Here is a 9,326-nt window from a genome sequence, read left to right as displayed (position 1 = left end):
AGCCATTACATGTGGGTTATATAGGATGGATATGTCATACCTCCCGACATGACCTCTACAGGAGGACACAATGCTCTGCTCCTGCACTTCCCTCTTACTGTATGATTACCATCACCTGTGCTGTACCCCAATACTGACCTAGTGCTCATACCTATGTCATACCTCCCAACATGACCTCTCCAGGAGGACACAATGCTCTGCTCCTGCTCTTCCCTCTTACTGTATGATTACCATCACCTGTGCTGTACCCTAATACTGACCCAGTGCTCATACCTATGTCATACCTCCCAACATGACCTCTCCAGGAGGACACAATGCTCTGCTCCTGCACTTCCCTCTTACTGTATGATTACCATCACCTGTGCTGTACCCTAATACTGACCCAGTGCTCATATCTATGTCATACCTCCCAACATGACCTCTCCAGGAGGACACAATGCTCTGCTCCTGCTCTTCCCTCTTACTGTATGATTACCATCACCTGTGCTGTACCCCAATACTGACCCAGTGCTCATACCTATGTCATACACCCCAACATGACCCACTCCAGGAGGACACAATGCTCTGCTCCTGCTCTTCCCACTTACTGTATGATTACCATCACCTGTGCTGTACCCTAATACTGACCCAGTGCTCATACCTATGTCATACCTCCCAACATGACCTCTCCAGGAGGACACAATGCTCTGCTCCTGCTCTTCCCTCTTACTGTATGATTACCATCACCTGTGCTGTACCCCAATACTGACCCAGTGCTCATACCTATGTCATACACCCCAACATGACCCACTCCAGGAGGACACAATGCTCTGCTCCTGCTCTTCCCACTTACTGTATGATTACCATCACCTGTGCTGTACCCTAATACTGACCCAGTGCTCATACCTATGTCATACCTCCCAACATGACCTCTCCAGGAGGACACAATGCTCTGCTCCTGCTCTTCCCTCTTACTGTATGATTACCATCACCTGTGCTGTACCCCAATACTGACCCAGTGCTCATACCTATGTCATACACCCCAACATGACCCACTCCAGGAGGACACAATGCTCTGCTCCTGCTCTTCCCACTTACTGTATGATTACCATCACCTGTGCTGTACCCTAATACTGACCCAGTGCTCATACCTATGTCATACCTCCCAACATGACCTCTCCAGGAGGACACAATGCTCTGCTCCTGCTCTTCCCTCTTACTGTATGATTACCATCACCTGTGGTGTACCCTAATACTGACCCAGTGCTCATACCTATGTCATACCTCCCAACATGACCTCTCCAGGAGGACACAATGTTCTACTCCTGCTCTTCAATCTCACTGTATGATTACCATCACCTGTGCTGTACCCTAATACTGACCCAGTGCTCATACCTATGTCATACCTCCCAACATGACCTCTCCAGGAGGACACAATGCTCTGCTCCTGCACTTCCCTCTTACTGTATGATTACCATCACCTGTGCTGTACCCTAATACTGACCCAGTGCTCATACCTATGTCATACCTCCCAACATGACCTCTCCAGGAGGACACAATGTTCTACTCCTGCTCTTCAATCTCACTGTATGATTACCATCACCTGTGCTGTACCCTAATACTGACCCAGTGCTCATACCTATGTCATACCTCCCAACATGACCTCTCCAGGAGGACACAATGCTCTGCTCCTGCTCTTCCCTCTTACTGTATGATTACCATCACCTGTGGTGTACCCTAATACTGACCCAGTGCTCATACCTATGTCATACCTCCCAACATGACCTATCCAGGAGGGACACAATGCTCTGCTCCTGCACTTCCCTCTTACTGTATGATTACCATCACCTGTGCTGTACCCTAATACTGACCCAGTGCTCATACCTATGTCATACCTCCCAACATGACCCTCTCCAGGAGGACACAATGCTCTGCTCCTGCTCTTCCCTCTTACTGTATGATTACCATCACCTGTGCTGTACTCTAATACTGACCCAGTGCTCATACCTATGTCATACCTCCCAACATGACCTCTCCAGGAGGACACAATGCTCTGCTCCTGCTCTTCCCTCTTACTGTATGATTACCATCACCTGTGCTGTACCCTAATACTGACCCAGTGCTCATACCTATGTCATACCTCCCAACATGACCTCTCCAGGAGGGACACAATGCTCTGCTCCTGCACTTCCCTCTTACTGTATGATTACCATCACCTGTGCTGTACCCTAATACTGACCCAGTGCTCATACCTATGTCATACCTCCTAACATGACCTCTCCAGGAGGACACAATGCTCTGCTCCTGCACTTCCCTCTTACTGTATGATTACCATCACCTGTGCTGTACCCTAATACTGACCCAGTGCTCATACCTATGTCATACCTCCCAACATGACCCTCTCCAGGAGGACACAATGCTCTGCTCCTGCTCTTCCCTCTTACTGTATGATTACCATCACCTGTGCTGTACCCTAATACTGACCCAGTGCTCATACCTATTTCATACCTCCCAACATGCCCCTTTCCAGGATAAAATGCTGTCCTCCTGCTCTTCCCTCTTAATTTATGTTTATCATCACTGGTTTTGAACAGGGTAATGGATAATAAAGATGTTTCAGCACATGTGATGGTAATCATACAGTAAGAGGGAAGAGCAGGAGCAAAGCATTGTGTCCTCCTGGAGAGGGTCATGTTGGGAGATATGGCTATGCAGGAACCAGTTAAAAGAGAGAGACACAGACACACACCTCCCCCATCCTCTATAACCTCTTCCCCCACCCCATATAAAACATTCCCCTTCAAGAAAAGGGGCAAGAGCCCAAAAACACAAGAGCATCAATTCAGGGAGGGATCAGTGTCCCCCAGATGGCCTTTGAGGAAGGGATTTTATGGTGAGTACATAAATCCAATTTCTTCTATCATCGATCTAGGGGACATTGTGTTTGGGAATTCCCACATATAATGGCTAAAGCAAGGCAAAAATATGATTTTAATTACCTACCGGTAAATCCTTTTTGCGTAGTCTGCAGAGGATGCTGGTGTCCACATTAGTACCATGGGTTATAGAGGGGTCCAGTAGGAGCCTTGGGCACTTAAAGAAATTAACAGTGTGGGCTGGCTCCTCCCTCTATGCCCCTCCCACCAGACTCAGTCTAGAAACTGTGCCCGAGGAGACATACATACCTTGAGAGAAGGATTTAAAAGGACAGTGGTGAGACTCGAACCATCACACACAAAACAAGAGGAAAGCCAAGCTCACCAAACTGACAGGAACAGCAACAGCTGAATCAACAGTACTTTACTGAAGAAACAGTGCAGGAAAACACGAAGCACAGGGCGTGCGCCCAGTATCCTCTACAGCATGGGTCTTCATCCTGTGGCCCTCCAGCTGCTGTGAAACTACACATCCCAGCATGCCCTGCCACAGTTTTGCTATTAAGGTATGCTAAAACTGAGGCAGGGCATGCTGGGATGTGTAGTTCCACAGCAGCTGGAGGGTCGCAGGTTGAAGACCCATGCTCTACAGACTACGAGAAAAGGATTTACCGGTAGGTAATTAAAATCCTATTTTCTCTTACGTCCTAGAGGATACTGGGGTCCACATTAGTACCATGGGGATGTACCAAAGCTCCCAAACGGGGTGGGAGAGTGCTGAGGTTTCTGCAGAACTGATTGACCAAACTGAAGGTCCTCTGCGGCCAAAGTATCGAACTTGTAGAACTTAACAAACGTGTTTGAACCCGACCAAAGCAGAGACACCCCAGGCAGCCGCCCAGGAAGAACCCACTGACCTAGTAGAGTGGGCCTGTACAGATCTTGGAACCAGCAAACCTGCCGCAGAGTAAGCATGCTGGATAGTGAGCCTGATCCAACGAGCAATAGACTGCTTTGAAGCAGGACACCCCATTTTATTGGGATCATAGAGCACAAACAGCGAGTCCGATTTTCTGTGACGAGCTGTCCGCTTCACATAAATCTTCAAAGCCCGCACAACCTTTAGGGACTTTGAGGTAAATAGGTGTCGGTAACCACCGAAACCACAACAGGTTGGTTGATATGAAACAAAGACACCACCTTTGGAAGAAATTGCTGACGAGTTCTGAGTTCGGCTCTATCCTCATGAAAAATCAAATAGGGGCTCTTGTGCGACAATGCCCCCAGTTCCGACGCCCGCCTGGCTGAAGCCAGGGCCAACAGTTTGACGGCTTTCTACGTAAGAAACTACCACCTCCTGTAAGGGCTCAAACCATTCTGTTTGGAGGAACTGCAACACCACGTTGAGATCCCAAGGGGCCGTGGTAGCCACAAAGGGCGGTTGGATGTGCAGAACACCCTTAAAGAACATCTGAACCTCAGGGAGGGAAGCCAATTGTTTCTGGAAGAAAATGGATAAGGCCGAAATCTGGACCTTTATGGAGCCCAGGCGCAGGCCCACATCCACACCTGCTTGCAGAAAAAGCAGAAAACATCCCAGTTGAAATTCCACCGCAGGAAATTTCCTGTTCTCACACCAAGAGACGTATTTTTTTCTAAATACAGTGGTAATGCTTGGATCAAAGTCGGAAAAACCTTATCTAGGATTCCTTTCCGGGCTAGAATTAGACGCTCAACTTCCATGCCGTCAAACGTAGCCGTGGTAAGTCTTGATAGATGAATGGCCCCCTCTCGAAGAGGAAGAGGCCACGGATCCTCCAGGAGCATGTCTAGTAGATCCACGTACCAAGACCTTCTTGGCCAGTCCGGAGCAATGAGAATTGCTTGACCCTTTTCCCTTTTTATTCTTTTCAAAATCTTTGGGATCAACGGAAGTGGCGGAAACACATACACCATCTGGTAGACCCATGGGGACTCCAGAGCTTCCACCACCACTGCCTGTGGGTCCCTCGACCTGGAACAATACCGCTGGAGCTTCTTGTTTAGACGAGAGGCCATCATGTTGAGTTGTGGAATGTCCCACCGACGTGTCAAGCACCCGAACACGTCCGGGTGGAGGCCCCACGCTCCTGGGTGGAGGTCGTGTCTGCTGAGGAAGTCTGCTTCCCAGTTGTCTACTTCCGGAATGAAGATTGCCAACAACGCTACCGCGTGTCTTTCTGCCCAGAGGAGAATTCTTGTCAACTCTGACTTTGCTGCTCTGCTCTTCGTTCCGCCTTGTCGGTTTATGTACGTTACTGCCGTCACATTGTCCGACTGAACTTGTAGATTATGTGATGCCTGTAGAAGGGCGTTGTATATGGCCCTTAGTTCCAGAATGTTGATTGAAAGAATGGTTTCCTGACTTGACCGTTTTCCTTGGAACTGTTCCACCTGGGTGACTGCTCCCCAACCTCTGAGGTTTGCGTCTGTGGTTAGCAAAATCCAGTATCATCTCCAGGAACAGAAGCCTCCGTGTTGGTTCCAGGTGAGATTTTGGTAGGTTCAGAATTTACCCGTGATGCTGGAATAGTCAAGTTGAGAGGGCAATGTTGTCCAACAACCTCTCCCTGGATGGTGCCTTGATCAGCAGGTCGTCCAGGTACGGAAGTATGTTCACTCCCTGTTTGCGGAGGAGAAACATCATCTCTGCCATTACCTTGGTGAACACCCTCGGTGCTGTGGAGAGGCTAAATGGCAGGGCCTGGAACTGGTAGTGACAGTCCTGTAATGCAAACCTTAGATAAGCCTGATGAGGCGGCCAGATTGGAATATGACGGTACGCATCTCTGATATCCAGAGACACCAAGAATTTCCCTTTCTCCAGACCCGAGATCACCGCTCTCAGCGACTCCATCTTGAATTTGAACACCCGTAAATACGGGTTCAATGACTTGAGGTTTAAAATGGGTCTCACTGAACCGTCCTGCTTTGGTACCACAAACAGGTTGGAATAATAACCTTTATTCTGCAGCTGAGGCAGAACTGGAACAATAACCTGAGTCTGTACCAGTTTTTGAATTGCATCCTGTAAAATAATACTTGCCCCTTGAGAAGCTGGTAAGCCTGATTTGAAGAATCTGTGAGGTGGGAGTTCCTTAAACTCCAGTCTGTAACCCTTGGTAATAAGCTCTATGACCCAGGGATCCTGGCATGATGTCGCCCATGTGTGACTGAAATCTCTTAATCGGGCTCCCTCCTGCCTGTCTTCCAGGCAGTGCGGTCGACAGTCATGCTGAAGGCTTAGAGGAAGCAGAACCTGAGTGCTGTTCCTGTGAACCTGCAGTCGCTGGTTTCTTGGGTTTACTTCTATAACCTTTGAAGGCTGTAGAAGAACCTTTGGTCTTATTTTTACATGTTGCTGTCTGAAAAGACTGCAGAGTCGGAGCCAAGTGGGTCTTCCTAGGTGGAGGAGCTGCGGAAGGAAGGTATGTAGACTTACCCGCCGTAGCCTTGAATATCCACGTATCCAGTTCATCTCCAAACTGGGCCTCACCTGTGAATGGTAGGCTTTCCACACCTTTTCTGGGATCCGCATTCGCAGTCCACCGACATAGCCCTCTGCGTGCTGACACTGCCATGGCCATGGTGTGTGCATTTAGCAAGCCTCTCTTTTTTTGGCCTCTACCATAAAACTTCCAGAGTCATGTATATAGTGTAGGAGTAAAACAATCTCCCCCTTTTGTAAGGAATCTAATCCCTCAAGTAGGTTACCTGACCATTTTGCAATGGCTCTTGTGATCCAAACACAAACTATAATAGGTCTATAGGCTACTCCCGCAGTTGTGTACAGAGATTTGAGAGTGGTCTCTATCTTGCGGTCAGCCGTGTCTTTTAAGGAGGCTGCCCCCGGGACAGGCAAGACTATCTTGCGTGACAATCTAGATACAGATGCATCAACAATCGGTGGGTTTCCCCATTTTTTCCTATCATCCTGAGGAAAAGGGAAGGATGTAATTAACCTTTTAGGGATCTGAAACTTCTTGTCAGGATTAACCCAAGTTTCTTCAAATAGGGAATTTAATTCCTGAGATGCAGGGAAAGTAACAGAGGATTTCTTTATCACATTAAAATAGGATTTTGGTACTTACCAGGTAAATCCTTTTCTTTGAATCCATAGGGGGCACTGGAGTACTCTTGGGATATGGACGGCTTCCGTAGGAACAGCACTGAATATTTAAATTTAGAACACTCCTCCCCTCCATATCCCCGAGTACCTCAGTGTTTTTTACTGAGCCGAACAGGAACTATAGAGAGGTTGACAATGGAGTATTACATATAACATAACGGACAACAACGAAGTTGACACATAACGTTACTGACAACTAAACAGTTGACACCATAACCAGCACTTGATAAATTTGAACCAGTCGGTGAGTGTGTGTTACCATAAGATCCTCTGAACTTACCACAAACCAGGTAAAACTGCTCTGGGTGGGCGTCCAGTGCCCCCTATGGATTCAAAGAAAAGGATTTACCTGGTAAGTACCAAAATCCTATTTTCTTTTTCATCCACTAGGGGTCACTGGAGTACTCTTGGGACGTACCAAAGCTTCCCCCGTGGGCGGGAGAGCTGTTTGGCACCTGTAACACTAGGCGGCCAAAGCTAGATGCTGATGCCGCAAACGTATCAAACTTGTAAAAGCGCACAAACGTGTGCACCGAAGACCATGTAGCCGCACGGCAAAGCTGCGTCGTAGAAGCTCCCCGACCAGCTGCCCATGAAGTTCCCACAGAACGTGTGGAATGAGCGGTTACTGATGTAGGCGGCTGTAACCTAGCATGAAGGTAAGCCTGACGTATGGTCAGTTTTATCCATCTGGATAAGGTTTGTTTAGACGCTGGCCAACCCATCTTGGCAGCATCATAGAGAACAAACAACGTATCCGTCTTACGAACTGAAGACGTTCGGGATACATAAACGCGTAATGCGCGTACCACATCCAGAGTTCCAGAATGTGCTGTCAACACAGGAACTACTATTGGTTGATTGATGTGAAAAGATGACACTACCTTTGGTAAGAAAGCGGGATTCGTCCGAAGTTCCGCTCTGTCATCATGAAACACCAAATACGGTGACTTGCATGACAAGGCACCCAAATCCGAAACACACCTTGCCGAAGCTAAGGCTAGAAGAAAAATTGTTTTCCAAGTGAGAAACTTTATATCCACTTGCTGTAAGGGTTCAAAATATGAAGACTGTAAGAAATCTAAAACCAGATTCAAGTCCCATGGCGCTGTAGGTGGAATGAATGGAGGCTGTACTCTGAGGACACCTTGGAGAAAAGTGCGTATAGACGGCAATAGAGCCAATCGTCTTTGAAAGTAAATTGACAAAGCAGATACCTGCACCTTTAGTGTAGATAATCGCAGTCCTCCATCCAACCCTGTTTGTAGAAACAACAAAAGGCGGGATAACTTGAAAGATGATGTCGGAAACTTCCGAGCTTCACACCAACCTATATAGGCACGCCATATTCTGTAATAATGAGCTGCCGTAACCGGCTTCCTAGCTCGTAACATGGTTGATATAACCGATTCTGGGATGCCCTCTCTTCTTAAGAGGGCGGTCTCAACAGCCACCCCGTCAAACGCAGCCGCGCTAAATCGGGGTAAAGGAACGGACCCTGTTGTAACAGGTCTGGACGTAGTGGGAGCGGCCAAAGATCGTCTGCGAGTAGTCCTCGGAGATCCGAGAACCAAGCTCTCCGAGGCCAATGAGGCGCCACTAGTATGACTGTGACAGACTCTCTTTTGATCCGTTTTAGCACCAGAGGGAGCAATGGAAACGGTGGAAACAGATACACAAGGCTGTACGGCCACGCAACGGTGAGAGCATCCACCGCCACTGCCTTTGGATCTCTTGTTCTGGACACATACTGGAGCGTTTGGTGATTGTGGCGAGACGCCATCAGGTCCACCTGAGGATAACCCCATCGCTGAACCAACATGTGAAACACTTCTGGATTTAATGCCCATTCTCCTGGATGAAAATCCCGACGACTGAGATAATCCGCTTCCCAGTTGTCCATTCCCGGAATGAACACGGCCGACAATATCACCTGGTGGTATTCCGCCCAATTGAGGATTCGAGCTACTTCCCGCATTGCCATGCGGCTTCTCGTTCCTCCTTGTTTGTTGATGTATGCGACCGCCGTCGCATTGTCTGACTGCACTTGGACAGGCTGAGAGCGAAGCATGTGCACTGCTTGTCGTAGCGCATTGTAAACTGCGCGGAGTTCCAGGACATTTATAGACAGCAATCTTTCGTGATCCGCCCAGAGACCCTGGAGCTGACAATTTTGAATTACCGCTCCCCAACCTCTGAGACTGGCGTCCGTAGTTAGAATTATCCAATTCCAGCCTCCGAACCGTCTTCCTGCGGTTAAATTGTGTTCCTTGAGCCACCAGAGCAGAGACACTCTTGCCCTT

The sequence above is a fragment of the Pseudophryne corroboree genome, chromosome 7 (assembly GCF_028390025.1).
Source record: "Pseudophryne corroboree isolate aPseCor3 chromosome 7, aPseCor3.hap2, whole genome shotgun sequence".
Classification (NCBI taxonomy): Eukaryota; Metazoa; Chordata; class Amphibia; order Anura; family Myobatrachidae; genus Pseudophryne; species Pseudophryne corroboree.
Note: the sequence above shows the minus strand (reverse complement) of the source record.